At 34.9% G+C, this 24,568-nt stretch overlaps 1 long non-coding RNA gene across 1 annotated transcript in view; it reads right to left on the minus strand.

Moving 5' to 3' along the window:
• Positions 1–3,852: 3,852 nt before the first annotated feature.
• The window catches only part of LOC106638816 (uncharacterized), a 190,572-nt gene continuing 169,856 nt past the window's right edge, over positions 3,853–24,568 (minus strand). Inside the window, exon 3 of the long non-coding RNA XR_016293131.1 lies at positions 3,853–3,984. This is a non-coding gene — a long non-coding RNA (uncharacterized LOC106638816). The remainder of the gene's footprint in view (positions 3,985–24,568) is intronic.

The following is a 24,568-nucleotide window of genomic DNA, read 5'->3' on the forward strand; positions in this document are numbered from 1 at the left end:
AATCTGTACTATGCCTTAGAACTGGCGTGACATAAAATCTTAAAATACTAAAGGAATTAACCATAGGGCAATAAAAGAAAAAAGAAAATCAACCAATCTAGACAACTAAAGAATGTTAGAAGACAAAAAAGACCTTTTTATTCACAGATGTATACGAAAAATCATAATTATCTGTACAATAACATACGATTAATTATATTTTATATTTTTTTTCCTTTTTTTGTGCACGTCTCAAATATATGTTATTCTATTCAAGATTTTTTAAGAATTACTTTATTGTCTTGCATTTTATTATTTTCTTTACATTAATAGTTTGATGCTACCAAAGAAAAAAGATTGTATCCTAATTGTTATTATACGTATATTATTATTTTTTATAGACCTCAACAAATATGTTTGGAACAGTTTTAACAGAGAAGCATTAAAAGTAAAAACTTAGAAAAAAATTTTTCAAGTACTTAATTGACCTTGGTCGACTTCTTACCTTAATTAACATTATTTTTGTGTACACGTATATTTATTGAGGATGTTAATAGTCTTTAAAAGATGAGGCTGTTAGATAATGATTTGCATAAATACATTTATTTATTTTTTTCTAAATAATAAAATTTGAATATTTTTAAAAGAGTTATTTTAACGGAACTTATCCCGTAATTAAGCCAACTATGTACTTCGTGTCTTTCGGAAGTATCAAGTATATTCAAAAGCTCTTTTCCCAGTGCCATACTAAGTGATCGCAAAGATTCCACCTTCATCGTCTTTAATGTAAATAGAATAAACTTAAGAAGATTTAGTTTGCCGTCATGCACAAAAGTGGTATACTCATGTGATTCTTAATTAAGCGGAGTTTTCCAGTTTCCCTGCACCAAACCTGTAGTCAGAAATAACGAGCGTCATAGTATTTTTGTATTATCCCTTTAATTCGAGAAGGTGACTTATTGTCAAATGCTATAGGCTCCTGAACTCGTTATCATTTACCCATCTCTCTGTATTCGCTCGGTATGTTAACTCTCACCAAAACGATTCCCCCGAACTCCCGCATAAAACTTTCCACAACCACATCCTTGATTTGATCTCCAATTTCTACTATCTCCTCTTTCCTGACCTTTAGCAAACTTCTAAGAGTGTAAATGATACATCACATATCGCCACAATTAACGATAGCTAAGATTTTGCGAATATATCTTGGCAGCTGACAAAAAGTTATGTAACTAATTTCATATTTGTACATGCCTTTCAAAAAATATTTATCTGCACTAATCTATTTCTTATTATCATCCAGCAAACTTTCATCGCCCTCACGAGACTTTGTATCAGTAAATTGTGCGCAAGAATGAATCTGTGCCTTAGCTAAGTAAAAGTCTTTCCAAAATATTGGTAAAAAATGATTATACCTTATGAATGGACTTTTCTATGCCCTGCTAATGCCCTCCAAACCAGCGGGAGGTTTGAAGTTTTTGCCCTGACGTTGTTACGCAAAAAATTATTTTTTCAACTTTTCATCGAAATTCACACGAATTTTCACATTGACCCTTTGAATTACGCAGCAGCAGAGTGATTTTCAATTATTTTTAATGCCATAGTCAGCCTTTTATGAATCCTATATTGTTATCAATTGTATTTGGACTTGTCGTCTTACCCACCGCTTAGTGCCTCGTTTTGAACATTTAGTTTTCTTTTGTTAAGTATGCAACTTTTTGTTTACTGTATTACCATGCAAAACAATTTGGATACCCTATTTATGCCGGTTATTGTTAGTTTTCAGATGCCTTACCCACATACAGAACGTATTTTTCTTAGAAATGGACTTGCTTGCTTGAGCAGGGATTGTTTTCAGCTCTTGCTTAAAAATATGAACATCAGCAGTAGTACCTTACTTTATTAACAATACCTAAACAAGTGCACAAAAACCTTTACCTTTACACCACAAACGTCTTCCACCAGTCAGGGACCAAATTGTAAAATAACTAAAGTAAGATAGAGTCAGTTTAAACTATAATAAAACTCAAATTCGTCGTTCAGATAATTTCTACTTGAAAACCTTAATTGTAGTTATTATAATTTACAGATATTTTTGTGGATTATTCTACACTACAAATTTGTCATACACAGAAACGTTATTGTGGACGTAACTTAAAAAAAAATCTTTCTACCGAGTATGTTGTTGTATTGGTCGTTCATTAAAAGTATTCGTAGGTTCTAGGGCAAAGGCTAAAAACAACATTTAACAAAAAGAAGCAGGACACACCACCTCTTTAACGTAACAACGATTTCAATTTTTTTTACGTCACTGCCCTACAGAAGATCTCTTTTCATGACCTGTTAAAAGTAAAATAAATAGAGCTGACGCTCTTGCCATGCTATTGTTTGCTTGAACAGCAGTATACTACAGAAGATATTGTGAAAACAACTATAGATGAGTAGACCTCCAGAATTGTAATGAGAGAAATTTCACAGACGTGAAATATCAAAACCTAGAAAAAAGTTTTTTTTCGCATGGAAAGTTTTTAAGAATGCCTTTTGCTCTAACGATGATGAAAAAAAATTTCCGTGGAATAATTCATCTTATTTTTTAATAGATGATTGTGTTATACTTTTAAATAATCATAAGACAAATTATGTAAGCAAAAAAGTAAAAGTATTTGTGTCATTTTGTAGGGGATCAATGCTTGATTATAGGCATAGAGCTGTACTTCTTTAAATATGTAACTATGTTTGCAATGTTTAGTAAAAATATAAAACTATAATGTTCAAAATGGATTGTTTTGATAATGTTTTACTTTATTACTTGATAATATAAATAATTTATGAGGACATCATTAAAAAAATGGATCTTTGGTCAGGAAAATTATTTTTTTCTTCTTTACTCGGAAGATTGTTGTTACCAGAATAAGCTATACCAAAAGTAATGTGCATAGAAAAATAACGTACAGGTCTTGAGATTTCTGCAACCAGTCTAAAATTTTGACATACTTATCTGGATCACCGAAAAACCTGTGACTAGTCGGTTTTATAACTATACTAGTACAAGTTTTTCAACAGCTTTGGTACAGGATTTTTCTGTACCATAGATAGTCTATTAAATTTGTATACTGCGAATGGCTTTCTACTGTACCGTCCACCGTGCATAGTACGTGCGCTTATAATATACAGTGGAGATATGTATGTGTATATATATATACTTGCATACATGTATGGGATTGTCATTGTTACGTTGGCTCAATATGTAAATTGTTCTTTGCGAGTGAAAACCAATTATTATAATATTATACGCAACAGGAAAGTGACTACAAGTGCCTACTGCACTTATTATTACATCTTGTTATATTCGTATTAATGTATTGAACTTTATATTGTGTTGTGGTGGATATACTGAAATCCTAACCTCTTGAACTTTTACAGCTACGTATGTATATATATATATATATATATATACTGACATTCTGAATGCTCCCACTGGCCGACTAACTTTCTGTACTGGTACAGGAAAAACCTGCACCACGTATCGGATTTTGACGTACTAAGTATAAGGTTTATCTATACTTAATAAGGTACTTTAAAGTATACTACCGTACCAAATATACCTGTACCAGTACACATTTTTCTTGTACAGAGTATCGAAAATACTTGTACTAACATATAGAACCTGTTTTTCTGGTAACAACAATCTTCCGTGTACTTAACATTATTAAAGAAACCTGCTTTTTAAGTATAAGATCATGTAAGTTAGGTTCTGTTGTAACAACTACGACTTTTTGGCAATAATATTGTTTAAATAACATTATAGTAGGTACAAAGCTTGTTATAATATTTATTTATTAAGCTTTCTGAACAAAAAAATTAGTCCTAGAATATTAAATATCAGGTACAGTAGTATCATTATACAAATATTTTTATAAATATCGTCTTCGGCGAAGTCATACTGTTGCAAAACGTGAGCGCCATCTGTAATGCATGGATAATCTGACTCGTTGGTAGAACACGCTGAAATAAAAATTTTTTTTTTCAAGCATGCAATATTTGTACAATAATACTTAAAAGAAATAACTTAAAAAGTAACAATACTATTTAATCTCGATAGTATAACATATGTTATTAATGGATTATAATTTGATGGCTTATGACAGTTATGACCAGTTGCAACTTTAATAATATCAAAGTGTTTAAAAATATTTTTGTTTGGCATGTTATGTTAAAAATCTTTTTTTTATTACAAAAATCTCACGTAAATACTAATAAACAGTTTATACTGCAACTTACTTTATCCCGTTTTTTTTAGTAGTTTTCTTGTAAGAAAAAATTTCTAACAAGCAAATTAAGAAAAAAAGTTAGTTTTGTTTTTATAAAAAATGAGCTCTTATACTTCTACAGAATTTATTAGAGTTTCCTTCCCAATGTGCAGAGAGCGTGGTCAAGCATTCAATCAATAATGAGAGTATAGTTAAAATGCTAGTAAGTGAATGTGTGAAAAATACATGGTAAGTTCTCAAAAATCATGATATATAATAGCAATAGCCATACGTTCATCATTGTTTGACTTACAACTATAACATACTAGCAGCCCCCCGTCTCGGCTTTGCCCGAGACTTACTAAATAAAACACTGTAGTGTGTTGACATGTAATGTGAAACATTTTCAGTTAGAAATTTTACATATATTCCTAATACATCTCAGAACAAAAATCTTCTTATAAAAACATAATTTCTGGGAATCAATATAGTTTATTTGGTCAAACAATAAGGTGTAAAAATTCAAAAAAATAATTATGCTGAAAAGTAACGTGCGTTCTTTATGCTATAAAATAATCGGTGGCCATAAGAAGCCGTTGATTTACAGTTTCTCCCGTGTAATTCACGAAAAGGGCTATTTTTTAAAGCTGTTAAGATTTCAAACCCCCAAAAAATATATATTAAAAAAAATTTTTTTTTCTCATATCTCACAACTTTATTACCAGAGCAAAAAAGTCCTGGACCCTAAACCCTACATTTTTATTGCCACAAAAACACAAATACATTTTCTACTCATTAAAAAATCTGAAGTAGGATCTTTAAAGATTTCAGAGATTGCTGTGAGGGTACAATAAAAAGCTGATCTCTCACGTAATGGACTCTTTAGTTGTCGATTTTGACGCTGCTGTTTTAATCTCGATAAATTTTCTGCGTCAGTTTCTTGACGCCTAAGTAAAATTGTATTTATTAGATACACTTGAAGTTTTTCTTCCAATCCGTCCTCTTGCGACTTTTGGCATGCTTAAAATTTTTGTAACCACTAAAAGCTGTTTTCTGTCAACTTTGTTAAGTTCTACTATATTTGTTGGCAAGGTAGTTCAACGTTCGATGGCCCTAAAAAAGACCAGTGAGCTTCTCCCGAACTCTTTCTTCGGAAGAAAAATTACAAAGTCCGAAGCTTTGGGGCTAGTTGTAGTGCTCTTTCCCAACGTCTCCTGGTATAACGTCGAAGACGTTGGTGTCTAAAGCACCTTTTTCATTTGCAGATTCAGTTGTTTTGGTGATCTTAGACGGGGAGTTTGGTTAGTGATACTCGTCCAGTGGAGGCTGTCCCGTTGGCTCAAGTTTTTTTTCCTTGATAGCTCTTGTAGGTTTTCCCAGCGCAGACCTTGGAGAGGATCAGTGATTCCTGGTTGAATGTTTAGAGTCGAGAGGGTAATATAGGATCGACGGTCACTGGGGTTCCCAGCCTTGCGGCGAACAACTCCGCTTGTGACGTCTGACAGTGAATGACTGACTTTGTTTAATAGTGCCCGTCTTTAGTTAATATAGTCTTTTAGTCGACGAATCGCTTCCGGAAATGGTAGTAAAAATGTATTTGTTGGCATGGTAGTTTACACTTAGGTGGATCCTTAAAAGAACCGATGAAATTGATGGTTAAGTAGGGAACGTAAATACGTAACGTTGGGGACGCGACGACCAAGAAGGTAGCCGTTGTGGCTTGCCGTGCCCCTCGGAGCTGTTTTTCCCTGGCTTACATTTGTAGTCAAAAATTCTCCTACTGCACCAGGTGGGATGGTGGGACTGCCACACAACTCTGAAGAGTTGGTGCAGATTGTGCTCCGGCTAGATATATCTCCTGGTATTATGCCAGAGACATCATCGGTTGAAATTAATTTTTTTTTTGATCGCACTCGTCGAGATTCAGGGTGAATGGACAGGTCCCTTCCCCCTTACAGAAGAGTGTCGTCCGTAACCGGGATACCCAGCTGCAAGACTTTCATCAGCATGCCCTGTACAGTTCGTTGAACTGCCTGAGTACATCTGCATGGATATCGAGACGCTCCGGCTTATTATAACCACACTTTTTTAATTCTGTTTCAGGTAGCCTCGATTTTATGTCGACGCCACCTAGCGGATTTCACTGAACTAAAGTGAAAAGCTGGCGTATTTTTGCAAAACTTTGAGCTCAATTATTGCTATTGTTATTAAATTTTTTATGATAAAAACTTTACTAAAACCATCTAGGGAGTATCATGAATCAGTGTGCAAAATTTCAGCAAAATCGGTTCAGTAGTTTTCGTGGTTAGCGATTACAACGGTTTTAGCGACTTTGCTTTATATATTAGTAAGATAAAAAAGTCAAAAAAATTACACAGTATGTCATGCTTTATTAAGAAAAAATACGTCGGGATTTAGCAGTGGGTATTGAATTACGTATAAAGCAGTGTAAATAAGGTTTGTCTAAGCAACTAAACTTTCTAAGAGGTTAACTATGATATAGGGTACTCACAGCTTAAATCTTGGTAGTTTTTTGTGATACAGTACATGAAATATTAGGATTCATAAATGCTTATGCGTATGGTGATAATATTACTAAAAATAACGACATTTATTTTGTACTCATATACAAAAAATTAAAAAAAAAATTTTTGTCTTCACAAAAAAAAAATAAAGTAAAACGTAAAGAAAAACATCAAAGCGCAAAAAATGAAAAAAAAAAAAAAAAAAAAAAAAGAGATTAACTTAAAGCGTCAGAATCCAAATTAACAAGTAACTTATCGAAATTTAAGCAAGAAAACGTAGCAATTTGTGTATGTAAGATTAGAATACGACTACTCCTATAATTACTAGTTCTTGTTGCTGTAGTAACATTTATAAATACACTCTTATTGTTATCAACTCCTTTTTTATAAAAAAAAGAACGAGGTTAAAAGATTTGATTTATCTTACAATTCAGTTGAATCGGTTTTTACAGGCTGATGGATAATCACAAACTGACGTTCGTTTAACAGACAAAGAAAAAACAAAGTAAAAGAGTCGTGTCGTTGTCTTGACAGCGACGCTTGTCAATTAAAATGGAACGAAAAAGAAGAAACGCATCTTGACCAAACTTCTGTGTACAAATCTATATGCCTGTCAACTTCGTGGCTCTCCTCTTATTAACCCTCTGAGTTGCTGAGGAGAGGAAAAGCATCCCTGACCAACCGTTATTCGATCAGTCGTGATGCGGTCTTTACACGGGCTTCCTATGTATCCCGTGTGATGATACGCCATTTTGTAATTAAAATACACATTTATGAACTAATAAATGCAGCAAACAAGCACTAACAACAATAAATACTTAATAACTACATTCTCCCACCAAACAAAGGTTAATTTTGTTCATTCGCAAATTTGATTAGCTTTCTTGCCAGTCTTAAGAATTTTCCAAACATAGTTTTAACTTCTGCCGTACGAACTTGATTATCAGAACCAGGGAAAACTCGCGTAATTAGTCCCCTTCTCCATTAATTCCGTTCTACTTTATCATCTAAAATTAAGACAATATCTCCTTTCTTTAGAGGGGCTTCTTTTCCATTCCACTTTTTTTCTTGGAATCAATGAAGGAAGGTACTCACGTAGCCATCGCTTTCAAAACAATTGAGTCGTCATTTCACAAATTTTCTATTGTTTTCTTGAACAACAATTCATTACTTTATTCGAATCAAATTTAATTATGCTAGATGATGTTCTAATTAAAAAATGATTTGGGGTCAAGGCTTCATTGTCTCGTGGATCCAAGGATACGTGAGTTAAAGGGTGAGAATTCACTGCATGTTCAATTTCAGCAAAAATTGTCAATAAAGTTTCGTCTCTCAGAACTTGCTCTTGCACTGATGCAGAAATCGCAACTTTTACGGATCTTATTAAGCGCCTTCATGCTCCTCCGATGTAAGGAGCAGAGGGGGGATTGAAACTCCAATAAATTTTATTGCACGCTGCGAATTCTTCGAACTTTTTATTTTTTGAGCTCAAGCTTTTATAGTTTCCCTTAGTTCATTACACATACCTTTAAAATTTGTTCCATTATCCGAATAAATAACTAAAGGAGTACCTCTTCGGGCAATGAATCTTTTGAAAGTCAGTATAGCTGAATCAGTATTTAAACTATGCGCAACCTCTATACGTATGGCTCTTGTTGACATGCAAGTTAATAAAACTCCCCACCTTCTTTCACGTCGTCGACCGATATTAACTAGAAGCGGGCCAAAATAATCCACCCCACAATGCGAAAATGGCCTCATTTTATACGCTAGTCTAGCAGGTGGAGGTGGAGCCATTTTTGGATTTTCTGGTTTTGCTTTTAGTAATTTGCATTTTACGCAATTAAAAACTAAGCTTTTCAACGCGTGTCTAAGCCATAATATCCGAAAGGTCTATTTTAGCTCGTTCAAAACAGTGTCATTGCTGCCATGAAAATATTTTTCATGGTAATATTTAATTACAAGTTTAACAAAGGCTTCTTTTGCATGTAAAATAATTGATTAATAAAAAGATTCATCCTCAATACTTTTAAAATTAACTAATCTTCCACTGATTCTCATGAGTCCTTTGTTATCAATAAAGGGTTCTAAACTCCAAAGTGGGCTGTTTTTTGAAATTTCTTTTTTGTTAGTTAAAGCAATGTATTCGTTAAAAAAAGATATTTGTTGAGAGTTTTCAATGCAATATTTTTCTGCTTTAAATCTTGTAATTGATAACGAATTTGATTTTTTTCCATTTATCTATAGCTGTATATACTTGTACTAATGCAAAAATAAGACGAAGAAATTTCGAAAATCGATTGAAATCAATGACACTAACCTGAACGACACTAGAACAGAAAATTTCCTTTTTTAATTTATTATCGTACTTTACTTTACTGTAATTGACAATGTTTTGAACTGGCCATTGCGATTCTTTTTCTCTAAAAAATGCTGGTCCTATAAACCAACGGCTATTTTTATTCAAGGTTCCAGATGCAAATCGACTTCCCTTATCGACGGGATTTTCCTTCGAAAGAATCCAACACCATTCGCTTCCTTTTGAATTTTCTCGTATCTAAATAAAACGATTTGCTACGAACATTTTAAAGTCTCTTGGCTCTTTTTTAATCCAAGAAAGCACCGTAGCAGAATCTGACCAAAATACAGATCGCGTTAATTTATAATCGTGTTCTTTTACAATTAATTTCGCGAGTTGGGTGGCCAAAAGAGCAGCTTGGAGTTCTAATCACGGAATCGTAGTTGGTTTAATTGTTGCTACGTGACTTTTGGCCACAACAATACTAGTGTGAAACAAATTCTCTCTGAGTAAAAAACGCTAATAAGCAACGATTGCGTGAGCTTTTGAACTGGCGTCGCAAAAAATATGTAATTCGGCTTCTATAATTTGGAATTCACTTAATTGATAGCATCTATTCAATTGACACATTTTCGCAAATTTTAGGTAATTTAGCCATTCCTTCCATTTAGAAAATTCCTTATTATATATCTTTTCATCCCATTTAACGCCACTTGAACACACACTTTGTATCAAGATTGGAGAGTGGAAGGTGGAAGGGGTCAGAAAGCCTGAAGGGTCGAAAATTGACATTAGAACGCTTAAAAATTTTTTTTTGTTGGTATTTTAGTTTCATTAATTAATTCATTGCCGATTTTATTCAAGTTTACATTAAAACCAAGTTCATCTGATTCATTAAACCATCGTAAGCCTAAAATCTTTTCTCCTCCATTTTCAGGGGAATCTATTCTAAAAAGTTGAGATGAGTCTTCAATTTTTTTGTATATTTGTTAATAAGGATGAATTATTACTGGACCAGCTAAGCATTTCCCAGCTCGCGTGTTAGTTAATTTCAATGATTTCTTGAATACGATCACGAGCTTCTTCGCGTGACTCACAGCTGTCCGAAAAATCATCCATATAACAATTTCGTATTAAACTTTGTCAACTTCTTGGAAATTGTAATTTGAACAAGTCTGCATTTTTATCCTTAATAAATAATGCAGTACAAGGAGATGACTCAGCCCCGAATAATAAAGAACTCATTAGAGATTCCTGTAGTGGATTGGATCTATCTTTTCCCTCCACAGAAAACGTTGAGTGTTACGGTCTTCCTTTCTGATTTGAATTTTTAAAAACATGTCACGTATGTCTGACTTTACTAAGAAAGAAAATTGACGAAATCGCATGATAATGCCTGGAAGCGGTTTGAATAAATCGGGACCAGCTAATAACAGATTGTTAAAGCTTTTTGATTCTGATTTAGCAGCAGCATTAAAAACTAAGCGGACTTTTCCTGGTTTATTGACATTTTGAACCCCAAAATGAGGTAAATAACGAATTCTATAATTAAAGGACATTCATTATCTTTAATTGCAAGCTTATTTTCAAAAAGTTGCGACTTTTCTATATAGTATAAATTTGAATAAGTTTTATCTTTGTCAAGCTTTCTTTCCAGTAAAGTCGGTCTAGGAAGTGCAGTTTTTTTGCCGGAAGAAAAAATTTTATCGTCTGTTTTCCAAAATACTTGTTTCATTCAAAATTTTCAAAGCTCTCTCGTCCTCAATTTTCACTGATAAATCATCGCTCATCCCCAAAGAGTCAAAACCGAAGTAAAATCTCACAAGTTTATTCAGCTCATCAAATTTACAATGAAAATCGGTATCGCTCGAAATTTCACCTGGAGAAGAACTATTCAGGGGTGAAAAACAATCAATTGCTGTTTCAACATAATTAACTTGAGATTTTTACTGTGTTCTATAAAATTGGGATTATAATAACCATGAATCGACCAACCAAGTAAGCATTGAGTCACGAAAAAAGTATTACTTTGTATTTCTCGGATTTCTCGCGACAAAATAAGGTCTATGTGATCTTGACCAATAAGCACTGCCGGAGTTTCATTAAACGGTTTCATAAGAATCTCAGTCGTTTTTTCACATTGTCGTATAACGTGTTCGTTTATGATTTAAGATGTTAAAGGGAGACTATCAACAATTAAGACGTTATTTATCTGAAAAGTTGCGTTTTCACGTTTTAAAAGAAGATCGACTTTTTTGTTTGATAAAGTAAGACCACCGAGACTATTTATAGTCAAATTAATGCCTGAGACCTTACCTCCAATTTCATCTTTAATGTCTGACCGAATAGTAGAAGTTGAAGAGCCGTCATCAAGAAAAACAGTTATTCTCTTTGATTTCCTAAAACCCTCGATATACAACGGAATAACTTTGAGGAAGACTTGGGAATAAAAATTTCGTTCTTAAAAAACGGTTTTTAAATTTTTTGAGTCTAGTCATTTTATCTTGATTTGATTTGATGATGCCTCTGTGTTGGGCTGAAAAATTTTATGGGAAGATTCTCTTTGTGTTTGATGCAAAAGCTCATGACGCCTTCGTCCACATTTTTTACATGAGTATAGTTTACAATTTTCACGAAGATGACCCATTTTTAGGCAATTGCAGCATAACTTTTTTGATTTAGCTAACTTCCAACGCTTAGCCATTCGTAATTTATAAAATTCCCTACAATCGACAATTGTATGATCATTATTATCACAATTCAAACACACTGCTTTAACTCCCGTACTTCTTATCTTTGTTTCTTCCTTGTCTAGTTATGCTTGCCAAAAACACATTTCTTTCGTTTTTATTACTACGGTTCGAACGCTCAGATATTTTTGAAGACTCATCCAAAGAAAATGAAAGTACTCCTGCGGATATTGCCATTTCTGCTTTGTTAAATAAAAACCCAGATATTTTTTCTAACTCAGGCATTTCATTATCTTTGAAAGCGGCGTAGTAAATATAATTATTTATCAATAATTCAGGCATTTCTTTTATCATGTCAAACGGTAATTCTGGACTATGCAAGTAACCAACGCTGTTGATAGATTTAATTGCAGATACGGAATTTTGTAAGTGGGTAGCAATATCTACTAAATTACTTTTGCGCGAATCAATTCTTGGTAAATTTCAAACATCGTTTATAACTTTGCTTAAACTAAATTTAATATTTCCAAATTTCATTTCCAATTTTTTCATTATTTCATTAGCACTTGTCCCGGCAACAAAAAGCGTACTGCTTGCTTCACGAGCATCTCACTTTAAAGATTCTGAAAGCCTGATTACATTTTCTTGATCACTTTAATGGCCTTGTTCTGTTGACAATTGGTAAGCTTTTTTTAATTTTATCTAATCAAGTGGATCACCAGAAAATAAAGGCAAGGATTTTGACGGCATTCTGTTCATAAGCATTAAATTATTGGAGGACAAGCTAAACTCTCTGATAGTGTTTAAAGTTGTTTCAATCGCATTTGTTAAACTATTTATGAAATCCTCCGATTCAGGTGCTTTACGCGTACTATGTTAACAATGGTTAAAATTCGCATTTAAATTTTGTTAGTCAATTTCACTAAATTCGCTACCTGAATCGAAGGGGGATGTTTCTATTTTACTCATACACTCTTCTTCCGAAGACATGTTTGAGAAACCCTCTTTTTCTAAGAGGTTATGATGTTGGAGAACTGGAAGGTGAGCCACGGGCGCAAGCTTGGGGTCAGCGGGGCAGCAGCATGACGTTGACGAGGTGGCGCTCGGTTGCGAGATACCATGGAAGCTACAGGCGCAAACTCTGGAACTGGCGGGGTAGCGACACGTCGTTGACGAGGCGGCGCTCGATTGCGACCTACCATGGGAGCCGCAGACGCAAGTTCTGGAACTGGCGGGGTAGCGACACGTCGTTGACGAGGCGGCACTCGATTGCGACCTACCATGGGAGCCGCAGACGCAAGCTCTGGGGCCAGCGGGGCAGCAGCACGACGTTGACAAGGCAATGCTCGATGACGAGCTACCACAGGAGCCGCAGGCACAAGCTCTAGGGCCTGTGGGACAGCAGCACGACGTTGACAAGGCGGCGCTCGATCGCGAGCTACCACGGGAGCTGCAGGCGCAAGCTCTGGGGCCAGTGGGGCAGCAGCACGACGTTGACGTGGTGGCACTCGATGGCGAGCTACCACGCGAGGCGCAGGCGCAAGCTCTGGGACTGGTGGGGCAGCAGCATGACGTTGATCGCAAACTGCCAGAGGAGCCTCAATCTCTTATTCTCTTTCATCCTCCTTTGGGTCGCGACGTTGTAGATTCGCTTTCTCTAGAAGAGCAGCATCAGCATCTTGATTTTTGTCATAAGGTCGTCGTAAAAAACCGAAAGGACGCAACACAGGTTCTTCAACATCCATTGGAGGTCGATACAGGGGTTCTTGATCTTCGTCGAGACGAAAATGACTCGCTGGTGGTCCGCCTTCGAGTGGGCCGGGAATTCTCTTCATCATTACCAAATTACGAAAACAAAAATATAACTTATGAAATGAGTCCTGTCACGGTCGCCAAAAGTGTTATCAACTTTTTTTTTGATAAAAACATGAACGAGGTTTAGGGATTCAATTCATTTTACAGTTCAGTTGAATTGGTTTTTACAGACGATAATCGCAAACTGACGTTTGTTTTACAGCCAAAGAAAAAACAAAGTAAAAGAGTCGTGTCGTTGTCTTGACAACGACGCTTGTCAATTAAAATGGAACGAAAAAGAAGAAACGCATCTTGACCCAACGCCTGTATACAAACCTGTATGCTCGTACACTCCATGGCTCTCATCTTATCAACCCTCTGAGTTGCTGAGGAGAGGAATAGCGCCCTTAACCAACCCTTTTTCGATCCTTCAGTCGTGATGCGGTCTTCACCCAGGCTTCCTATGTATTCAGTGTGATGATACGCCTTTTCTTAATTAAAATACGACATTGATGAACTAATAAATACTGCAAACGAACATTGACAATAATTAATACTTAATAACTATGCTTATATTTACTTAGAAGAAACTATACAAGTAAACAAGCAGTGTAAATATCATGAAAATATTAAATGCTTTTTTCTTTGTTTTTTTTTACTCGAATACCGCGACAGCTTCCTGGCCTAGTCGCTGGGGCCAACCACTTACCACCTATGTGTGGAAATGTATTGCTTAAGCCATTTTCAATCTCCTTTACTGATATAATACTGAATCCATGGGCACAGTATGAGTATCTCCCGTGAAACACTCTGCCAGTTAAGCTGATACTCTCTGCACTGATGGTTCACCGGGTCCACTTGCCACTGTGTTGCCTTTCCTGCCTTGCGCATCGGACTCAGTAACCTCTATCTATAGCCCTAACACGGTTTCGCATTCACCCAGATCTGAAGACCTGTAAGGCAAGGAAAAAACCCTAAAATTACTCTGAAGGAAAATTCTACGAAAAAACTTGTCCTCCAGAAGCCGGGGTTATATGGGAGTTTTTTCCGATCAAAACAGTTTCTGAAAAAAATTGCATTCACTGGAAATGTAATCCACGACCCATAGAATTAAAAACTTACATGACATAATGCAGACAGCAAAGCCGTATTTGAAAGCCTCTAACACTTACAGAAATACAATCTCTGAAAGAACTATATTAAGAAACAGCCTGAAAATAACATTGTAAGTATTTTAAAAACCAAGAAAAATAAGTTGTGCTTTCAACTTCAGAAAAACGCTTCAGTTTCTAATTTAAGGTGTAAATTTTAGTTCTTTCTTTTAAGCAGCTATAAAAAAATAAAAAATAAAAGTTTGGAGCCCTCATTTATTGAAGTGGTGGTAGGAATCCTGAGATCTGACTGATTACCTGCACACATACACTCACACTGACACACACTTTTTCTTAAAATGTTATTTTATTCATTAAACACTGTGTTAAACATTCCTTCTATATTTAAAAAAAAAATTTTTTTTTAGTAATACAAAGCATTTACTGTATTAAAACTACTTTTATAAAGTGTAAGACTTTCGTTTATTTATTTTTTTTGACAGTAAAGGGCATGGTAAAAATGATTTCTAGCTTTCAATGTATTAAATATGTTAATTCATTTTAGAAATATACCTTTTATCCTTAAAATTTTGTTTTTGTTTTTTAATAAAAATTAGTCAAAATAAGTTACCAAAAGGCTCCAAATTAAAAAATAAATACTGTTTATATTTTTTCTTATAAGATTGGAAAATAAGTCAAACTCTTATTCATCATTAAATAAGATCATAGTAAACTTCGAAAAACGAATTTTTGATCCATGTAAATGCAAAAAACCAGTTCTCGTCAAACCACGAAAAGTCATCATAAAATTCATAATGCATAATGAGGTATAAAAAAACAAATTTTCCCTTCTAAGCTGCTATATGGATTAAAAACACAAAAATTAAAAACTTAAAGTTACTCTTCCAAAAAGAATAACAAGCCCAAATAAATGGCTTTTTTCAAAAAAGGAAACTTGAATTTGCTCTTTTAAAAACAGTAACTTTTGAATACAACTCTTTTTAAAAGAGGAAACTGAAAATCTATATTTAATAAAAATTTGCCCTTTTGAAGAATCAACAACGCTATACATTTTTAACAGAAAAAAATACGAGTTTGTATACAAAAGACTTCTTAAAGTACAAGCGAAATATGACTGCTCGTGTATCCATAACTTCGCAAATACCTGTATGGATCAAGACCTTTTTTCAAACAAGTGGTATTTATGCAATACTTTTTGTAGGGATTCTGGCTGTTTTCTCTATACATTTTTTATTGAAAAACAAAAGTGTTTCTACTTTCCCTTATTGAAAAAAGTGACTACAGGGTTCTTAATCTTTTAAAAAAGTAAGAAAAGAAAATTTCTTTTTTAAAAGTGAAAATTTATAATAAAAATATATGAAACCATGAAGGGATATCTGAGAGTGGTCGAAAATCTTAACCAGCTGCCACTTCAATAGCCAGAATTGCTACAAAAAATACTGCATAAATACTAACTATTAAATAAAAAAGTCTTGGTCTGTATAGGTACTTGCGAGGTTAATGATACACAAGCAGGCATAATATGCTTTTACCTTAAAATGTATTTTGCATACTTTTTCTTTCTTTTTACGGTTTTTAAAAATATAGCGTACTTGATTCTTCAAAACGGTAAGTTCTAATAAAATAAATATTACTAGTGACATTTTTTAAAAAGAGTTGTGTTCGAGATCTATTGTTTTAAAAAGAAAAAATTTAAGTTCACTCTTATAAAAAAAGAAATTCTAGCTTCTTACTTTTGTCAAAAGAGGACATTTAGGCTTGCTCTTTCAAAAAGAGTGATGTTGGCTTTTTACTCGTTTTTAAAGAGGATATTTAAGTTTGCTCTTTTGAAAAAGAGTCATTTTGGCTTTTTACTTTTTTTGAAACAACAAAACTTAAATATTACTTTTTTGAAAAGAGTAAATCTTTAGAACTACCATTTATAAACAGTAATTTTACGATTTTACTATTTTAAAAAGAGTGATATCAAGGAATTCTTCTTTCTAGCGTCTATTTTTATTTTTTTGGGCTTAAAGTGTAAGAAAACCTACATTTAAAGTTCTTATAGGGTAAACAATTATGTTTCTGTAAGGTAAAAGCAGTCAAGCTCAACAATAAAGATATGATTCAAGTAATCTAGTTCGTTTTATAATTAAGAAACAACCTGAAAGTTATTGATCTTAAAAAAACTATAAACATGAATTGATGTTTTCTTAAGGTGGCTCCAGCGCCTAGTGCCGTATCAAAATGGGGAGACTAAAAATTAATCATTATTTTCTTTAAAATATGGTATAAAATTATCGTAGAGACTGTTGTAAGCCATATTCTACATTTTATCTGTAACTTTAGTGAGTTAATATAAAAAAACAAAAAAGTTTTATGGTGCCCTAATTGATGAACTGTTACGGTACGCTCCTAAGTTCAAGAGTAGTTATACCTATATATATGTACTCTGCAGAATGCAGACAGCTGAGAGCTGACTTGAACTCGCAACTGTATATTTAGTCTCTGATTATTTAAAGATTTTGTTCGATAACAAGACACTTTTCTCATGTCATCGAAAACTGCGTAATAATATATACAAGATAGTATGTTTCTTACACCTTACGGGTTATTTACATAAGTGCAGCAGTAGGTTGTACATCGCGTAAGCTTGCATTTCCTATCCAACCCGTCTGAAAACTACGATTTTGTAAGCATGATTTCTTACAATTTTCATCGTCAACCTTAATTTTTTTTTTTACGAATAGAAAGATGGGAATTCAAAGAATATAATTCAATTTTATTAACCTCGGTTGGGTTATTTATAATTTTAACATTGAGGCCACTGGAGCCACCTTAAGGCCGTATCAAAATGGGGAGACTAAAAATTAATCATTATTTTCTTTAAAATACGGTATAAAATTATCGTAGAGACTGTTATCAGCCATATTCTATATTTTATCTGTTATTTTAGTGAGTTACTATAAAAAAACAAAAAAGTTTTATGGTGCCCTAATTGATGAACTGCTTACGGTACGCTCCTAAGTTCAAGAATGTAGCAACATTGCTCAGCTGTAGTTATACCTATATATATGTACTCTGCAGAATGCAGACAGCTGAGAGCTGACTTAAAGGGCTATGTTATGCAACGTAAGAAACTATACCTAAGCTACTATAGAATCCCTATACTAAGCCTGTGTAGACACTATTACTAAAACGATCCGTCACCTGACATTCATCTTAGCTGCAGGATTGGTTACTTTTTACTAATTAACGAAGAAATAATTTAAGACAAGCAGAATCTTTTAGATCATGACTTAATACTCGATATAAGCTAAGAGGCTACCCACCTTATTACCTTAAACTAGTTATGCTATAATTAATTTTAAAACACTACTGATACTTAAGCGTAAGCTTAGTAATATTATAATTAAGTAATTATGTTTATTGACTGATAAAATTGCTATTAGAGATTGTCAACACTATTAAAACTATGACGAAAAAACTATATTTGAAGTATAATTTTTTTTTTACTTTAGATTTGTGGTGCTACTTATCAAGTATAATTTAATGTATTTAACAAAACAATTATATAAAACCAATTAAACAAAAAAAATTTACTAGTTACAAATTCTTACAAACATTTTAACGTTTTTCTTAGTGTACACAAATAATGTATCAAGATATAGTTAATGATTAAAGAAACATTTAAAGCAAACATCATCTTATTTACAAACAATTTAATAACTTCTAAACAGCAATGTTCATTTTAAGATAAGTATTTTTAGTTTCGTTTAAGTATTTGAAACACTGTGATTTAATATAATCAATAATTTTCAAAATAATCATTTGATAATGTAAATAATTTAATTATATTTACTTAAAAGACCATTTGTATTGGCACAGGAGATTTTTCTAGCAAAGCTTCTAATGCCATAGGTCCCTCACTTGACAAAAGTAAGGAAAGCTAGACACATTTCAAGTCCCTTCCGTTCCTGTTTGTCCCCCCACTACTATATACACTTTTAACAGCAAGAGTTGTACAGCGTATTGCAGTAACAGATTTATGCTCTCTCTCTCTCTTTCTCTCTGTCTCTCTCTCTCTTTCTCTCTTTCTCTTTCTCTCTGTCTCTCTCTTTCTTTCTCTCTCTTAATTAACCAATCTCTTTTTCTCTCACCCTTTATCTGACAAGCATATGATAGGCCCTATATCATATTTACTAGCTAAATTGAAAAGTTACAGATATTCTACTCTGTGTGCTGTTGTCTACAGTCTACCAGAAGATGGTTCAAAGATTAAAGTTAAGTCTGCCATCGTTAATTGCAACTGTGCCCTCAGAAGATTCCAACATAGACTTGATCTTCAAGACCATCAACCTAGGCATTTTAACGTAACGTTTGTTATCCTTCGTCTTAAATAGAATCTTTTTTGGCTTTGGCTTCACTTACCACTGTACTACGTCTGACTCCACAGTTGACTACATTCGTTTGAGTGACAATTGTCTTGTCACGAATTAAGAATAATTCTAACCACAACAGATTACCAGTAAAAATGATTTTACCATAATCAACTTGAAGATCTCTGCTTCTCCAACACTTACCAGAACTATATAATGCCATATGTCTGGACACTTTCATACAGATTGTGACGTGACAAAATTTGCTTCGCAATTTTGTTTGCCACGCCACAGTCGACGCCCCTGCTCTGAAGCTAAATAATTTTGCTGATGTATATCCGTAGCCTTTTCCGTGTTCTCTATGGTAGAGAATTTTTCCCCAGGAGAAGAAAGGACGAGACGCGAAGGTCCAATGGGTCAAGGTAGTATAAAGAGTGCGTATGGAGATTTTTGTCAGTGCCGCGGCGGCGACACGAGTGAGAGAGATCGGTGGATAAGGTAGGGACAGAGTAGTTGGGTCAAAAGATAACTAGTTGACCTACCAAGCGACGAGTTGGGGACTGACGCGATTGATGAGTTTAGTGGGTTTGAGACCACCGAGCGCAAAGTGTAGGAGAGAGAACATGGAACCAGAGAGCAGAGAGTAAGCGAGTATTAAGTGCGAGAGAGAGAGAGAGAGCGAGTGAGAGAGTGAGCGGGAAGAAAGATCCGGAAAAATAAGCCTGATCCCAACCCATCCGTCCCTGAACGGCGGCCATCTTGAGACGAAGCGTCCTCCCGTGACGATCCGAGCCGAGCCCTAGGAAGAAGGGGTACGGGACAGCAGGCGAGAGAGGCCCAGGTATCATGCAGCATCGACTTCCCAGACTGCAACCCTCGACGTTCATGGTAGACTTGTCTTACAGTAAGGAAGCACGGGATACGCCAAGGTATAGTGTGTAGGTTAAGAGGAGACACGGGTGAGATTGTCAGCTACAGCGATAGACGTGAGAGCAGGAGCGGAAGGATCGGGGCATTGGGCAGTGATTTTTTCGTGCCACGGTTGGTCATCCGTCGAGACGTGAGGATGGATGCGTCGGACAAGTGTGTGAGGGAGGGACAGGAACCGAGTGAGAGTGAGAGAGAGAGAGAGAGAGGAGAGAGGGTACAGGTGGGGGCATAGACGGGAAGCAAACGCCGAAGGCACCTCTTGGGGGACGTCACCGTAGCCTTTACGGGCCATGACGGTGACCTATTCCACGGGCTAGAGATCGGGCCAAGGGAGGGTGTGTGTGTGTGCCAGCCGCGTTGAGGAGGCCTGGCTCCAACCGAGAGTCGCGTGGAAGAAATAGAGTGTAAGAGTGCGTGTGTGTGGGTGTGCCTAAGCGAACATCGTGTCTCTGAGCGCACAACTGGCGTCGTGGTTGCGATAGAGGGATTACGGAAGTATAATGGGGACCAAAGAGAGATGTCTTAGTTATTATAATAAATACGTGAAGTAAAGTCAAAGTCACTCTATGTTGTTTATTTGACCCAGACGCGAATCCCCTTTTCAGATAGATCCAGTGAAGGGAGAGTCGAGAGCGCGAATCATCGAGTAGAGACGTACGAGAGTAAATAATTACGGTATTTCCTCTCCAATGGTAAGTCGCTGTAGAGACGAAGAAATACACATTATAAGATGCTGTTATTGAAGGTCTGTCTGCTCTGAACTAAAGGGATTTGCATGAGCCATCTAATATAGATAACAAAGAATACAGCTTCACATATAATTTGAATGATATTTGCTCAAACTCTGCTTTCCAAAACTCTTTTTTTTTTATTAAATGTGTGTAAAGCTTTGTATAAATTAGGTATCTTTTCTAGTGTACTGAAAAATGTCATCATTGAGCCTACAGTAAAAAAAATGTTACTGCCACACGTGACGTTTAGCCTCTAAGGTTAAATCTAGTGAGCATATATCGGTGTACTCTATCAATAGTTTCTGGGAGCAGTAGCCGAGGGTACCAACTGGCTCTCATGTTGGTGTTGACCAGCAATACACACTGTAACCAAAAAGCTTCATTTACACACAAATGGGAACGAAAGAAGCACAGTTACACACATCTACTAACAGAAAACATATAAATTCTTCGGACAACAACGCCCCATAATCAGCCATGTTAAAAATAAGAGGTTACGCATTATTATAAGATTAATGATATACACGCATAAAGAGCCCGGAAAGTGAAATTAAGCGTTATTTTTTTCAAAACTATTTCTTGCTGCTATGGGCTTTATGATAAGATTATCAGTAAATGATAAAAAAATGTCATACCGTCTCAAAATAAGTCCTGAAAACGATTACTGATTAAATAACTACTTTAAAAAGACCTAACAGTGTATAGTACACAAGGACAGAATAACACAGTCAAGTGATTGTGTCGAATGATTAAGTGGAGTGGTACCAATATTTACTGACCGCATTCATCCCAAAAGAACAGACAGCTAAAAATATGAAATATATGAGTACGTTAGAATACACTTAAATAGCATTTTTATATTAGTATGTACTGATAATTACAAAAATGATGCTCTTCACATAGCATATTACGTCAAAAAAGAATTAACCTCACTGGACACACACACGTACACACACAAATAAACACACACTCACGCATGCACGTACACATAAACATATGCATTTTAGGCACACCATAATAATTTTTTATACGTATATTTCTGATTAAATAGAAAATATACAGTATAGTTTTTATCTTGAGAAAATTTAAAGCCGTAAATAAGCTTAAAGATTAACAACAATATGATAGATTTTCTCTGTAGTTTAGTAGGATCTGATAAGTAGCGTAAAAGTAATATCAAAGCTATCGACAATAAAATTAAGTAAATCTGGTTATAATATCCCTGAGCAAATGGCCAAAAATTATAGTCGTTTACTGGCAATCTATGAAGCATAAACCTGGAGTCGTGCAGCTGGCTATCGACGACACTGTTCGACGGCACCAGCAACTTATATTGGACTTCATTCCAAACCACTAAGATTAACTAGTGCCACTAATAAATAGGCTCTCCGATCGCTAACGTCTCCAGCGTAATACCAGAAGACGTAAAGCCTGAGCACAATTTGCTTTAGCAAGTAAGGATTTTAACCGATTCTTTCAACCGATTAAGTGTTACCAGAGCAGATTTTGGTACAACAGAAAGTCAAGGAAAAGACCCTTGAGGGTTTTGGGCAGCCACGATTGATTTTTCCTAACGACATACCCATAGAGAAGATATTTTCTAGGCTCACTTTCTCAACTAACGATAAGCGTAACGATAAGTATCACCACTGACCATTTTTAAAGACATCATCAGTATTAACGCTTTTTACTTAAAGTAGGTCACTCGAAAAAATGATTTTCATCTAGACTTAATTTTTTTAAGTATGTTTTAGTTAAGAATTCAACGGATATTGTAAAATTTTTGTTTAGGTAGCAAGCGGTACTCGTTTTCAAGATATTCGAGTTCAAAGTTGACACTTTTGACACACGAGTATACGGGAAACACACTTAAGAACTAATTTTTTATCTAACTATATAAAAAGTATCTCTTCTAGAAATTTAAGAAACTAATTAGTAACATTTTAGAAAACAAGAATTAGGATAAGATTTTGTTAAATACAGCAATCGGTACTAGATTAAGAGATATTTTAATCCAAATCACGTAGTTTTTTGCTGAGCCACGCGAGAGAGAGGCTACAGTTGCTATAGAGCGTTATGCTGACAGATGCATAGAACTCTGATTTTGTCATTTTGCGCAACAAGTGAACAAAATAAGAGCACAGTGGTTATCAACTAATTCTTGTACGGGTACAAGACAGCATAATCTGTATGCCATTTCATTGAGTGGAGTACCACTGGGCCGAGTGAACTACCTTAACTATCAATCTCATTAATTCTTTTAAAGGCCATCTAACATTTAACTACCTTGCTAAAAAATACATTTCTACCATCATTCTTGGCAACAATTCGTTAAATAACATACTATATAAAGCTGGTTACTATTAAATTGAGTCAGTCATTCACTAGCAGACCTCACGAGCGGAGCTATTTGTCGTGAGCCTGGGAACTCACGCCACTGATGACCTTATGTTACCCTCTTAACTCTAAGCATTGAGCCCGGAATTGTCGATCCTTTCTGAGGTCTACGGTAGGCGAACCTATACGGAGGAATTTTGTCCTAAATAATTACTGTTCTTACATCCAAGCATTGAAAACCAAGATGAAAATGAAAGAGCATCGTTAATAAGCAGGTACAAACAATGAAGTATAATGTATCACATGTCATTTTTAACGTAAACTGAGAATAAAAAACTGAGGTGTGTGTGCACTCTTACTTTGCGTGTAAGCATATCGTGCAATAAAATTCTCGATGTACGACGAAGGGTGCATAAAAAATCTTGATGAAACTTAAGGTGCTGTGTAGGTGTTTATAAGTTGACACATAACAGGTCGTGTGGCATGTATAACGTGGTCGTGAGTTTGAGCACCAGTGCACTTTTTTTTTTCCTTCGCTTGTGTACAGCTGTTTTAGTAAAAAGAAAGCTTAAGAGCGTAAAGATAAAATAATGGCTGACTCTTTCGTTGCAACTTTACTGTACGTAACTAGAAGTGCGACAATTATATTATAGCTACTTACTTTAAACTTATTAAATTAGGAGACACAATAAAATATTGATAACCATATTACTGGATTTTTTAACTCCTTTTAGTAGGCAAACTAATGTTAAGAATAAAATGATTAGTATTTCCTTCCCCTTTTCAACTAAAGAAATTACTTTTTTTTTTACTTCTAACAAAGTTAAGTGTATCATAAAAACCTACGTAAAAATGCCTGCTCATGACCTTATTTCGTCGGCTTTTTTATGAAAAATAGCATTTAGCACGTGCATGTAAAGCGTAATAAATGTTGCAAGTCATTACCAACATAAATACAGCGTTCATCTTACATGATCTTAAAATTCTAGATGTACACTGAAGCGTACACTAACAACTTCAGTGTAAGTTTCAGTGTACACTAAAAATTTTGATAAATGCAAGAGCATTTACTGGAAACTTTGGTATACGTATTGTGACGTCATGGTTAGAAATGTATACACGCAATATAATCGTTACATACACCTCAGTTTTATAATGTCTGCATGCACTTAAAATATTTGTGTCATACATCGTACTTTTACATATTTACACATAAATGAACGAGGACGATATTTCAAGAATCGACAACATAGAAATGTCACCACAAAATGTATAGCTGTTACACTAAGGACCTTGTAACAGCTATAAAGAAAAGTAAACTTGAGCTAACGGAACAGTTTTTAATGGGCAAGTTTCACGAACTAACCTCCCCACTTGAGATTACCGAAACGACTAAGCTCTGAAAAATACATTGGTGCTTTAGACACTAACATCTGCGATACAACACTAGGAAGCAATGCGAAGAAGCTTCACTACTAGCTCTAACTCTTCAGATTTTGTTTTTTTTATTAGTATGGTTCTACAACAACAGGCCAAAGAAGATTATCCTGAGGTATCCTGGCG

This window comes from Copidosoma floridanum, unplaced genomic scaffold (assembly GCF_036245765.1).
Source record: "Copidosoma floridanum isolate Cflo_tuat_1 unplaced genomic scaffold, Cflo_Japanese_pri ptg000020l, whole genome shotgun sequence".
Classification (NCBI taxonomy): domain Eukaryota; kingdom Metazoa; phylum Arthropoda; class Insecta; order Hymenoptera; family Encyrtidae; genus Copidosoma; species Copidosoma floridanum.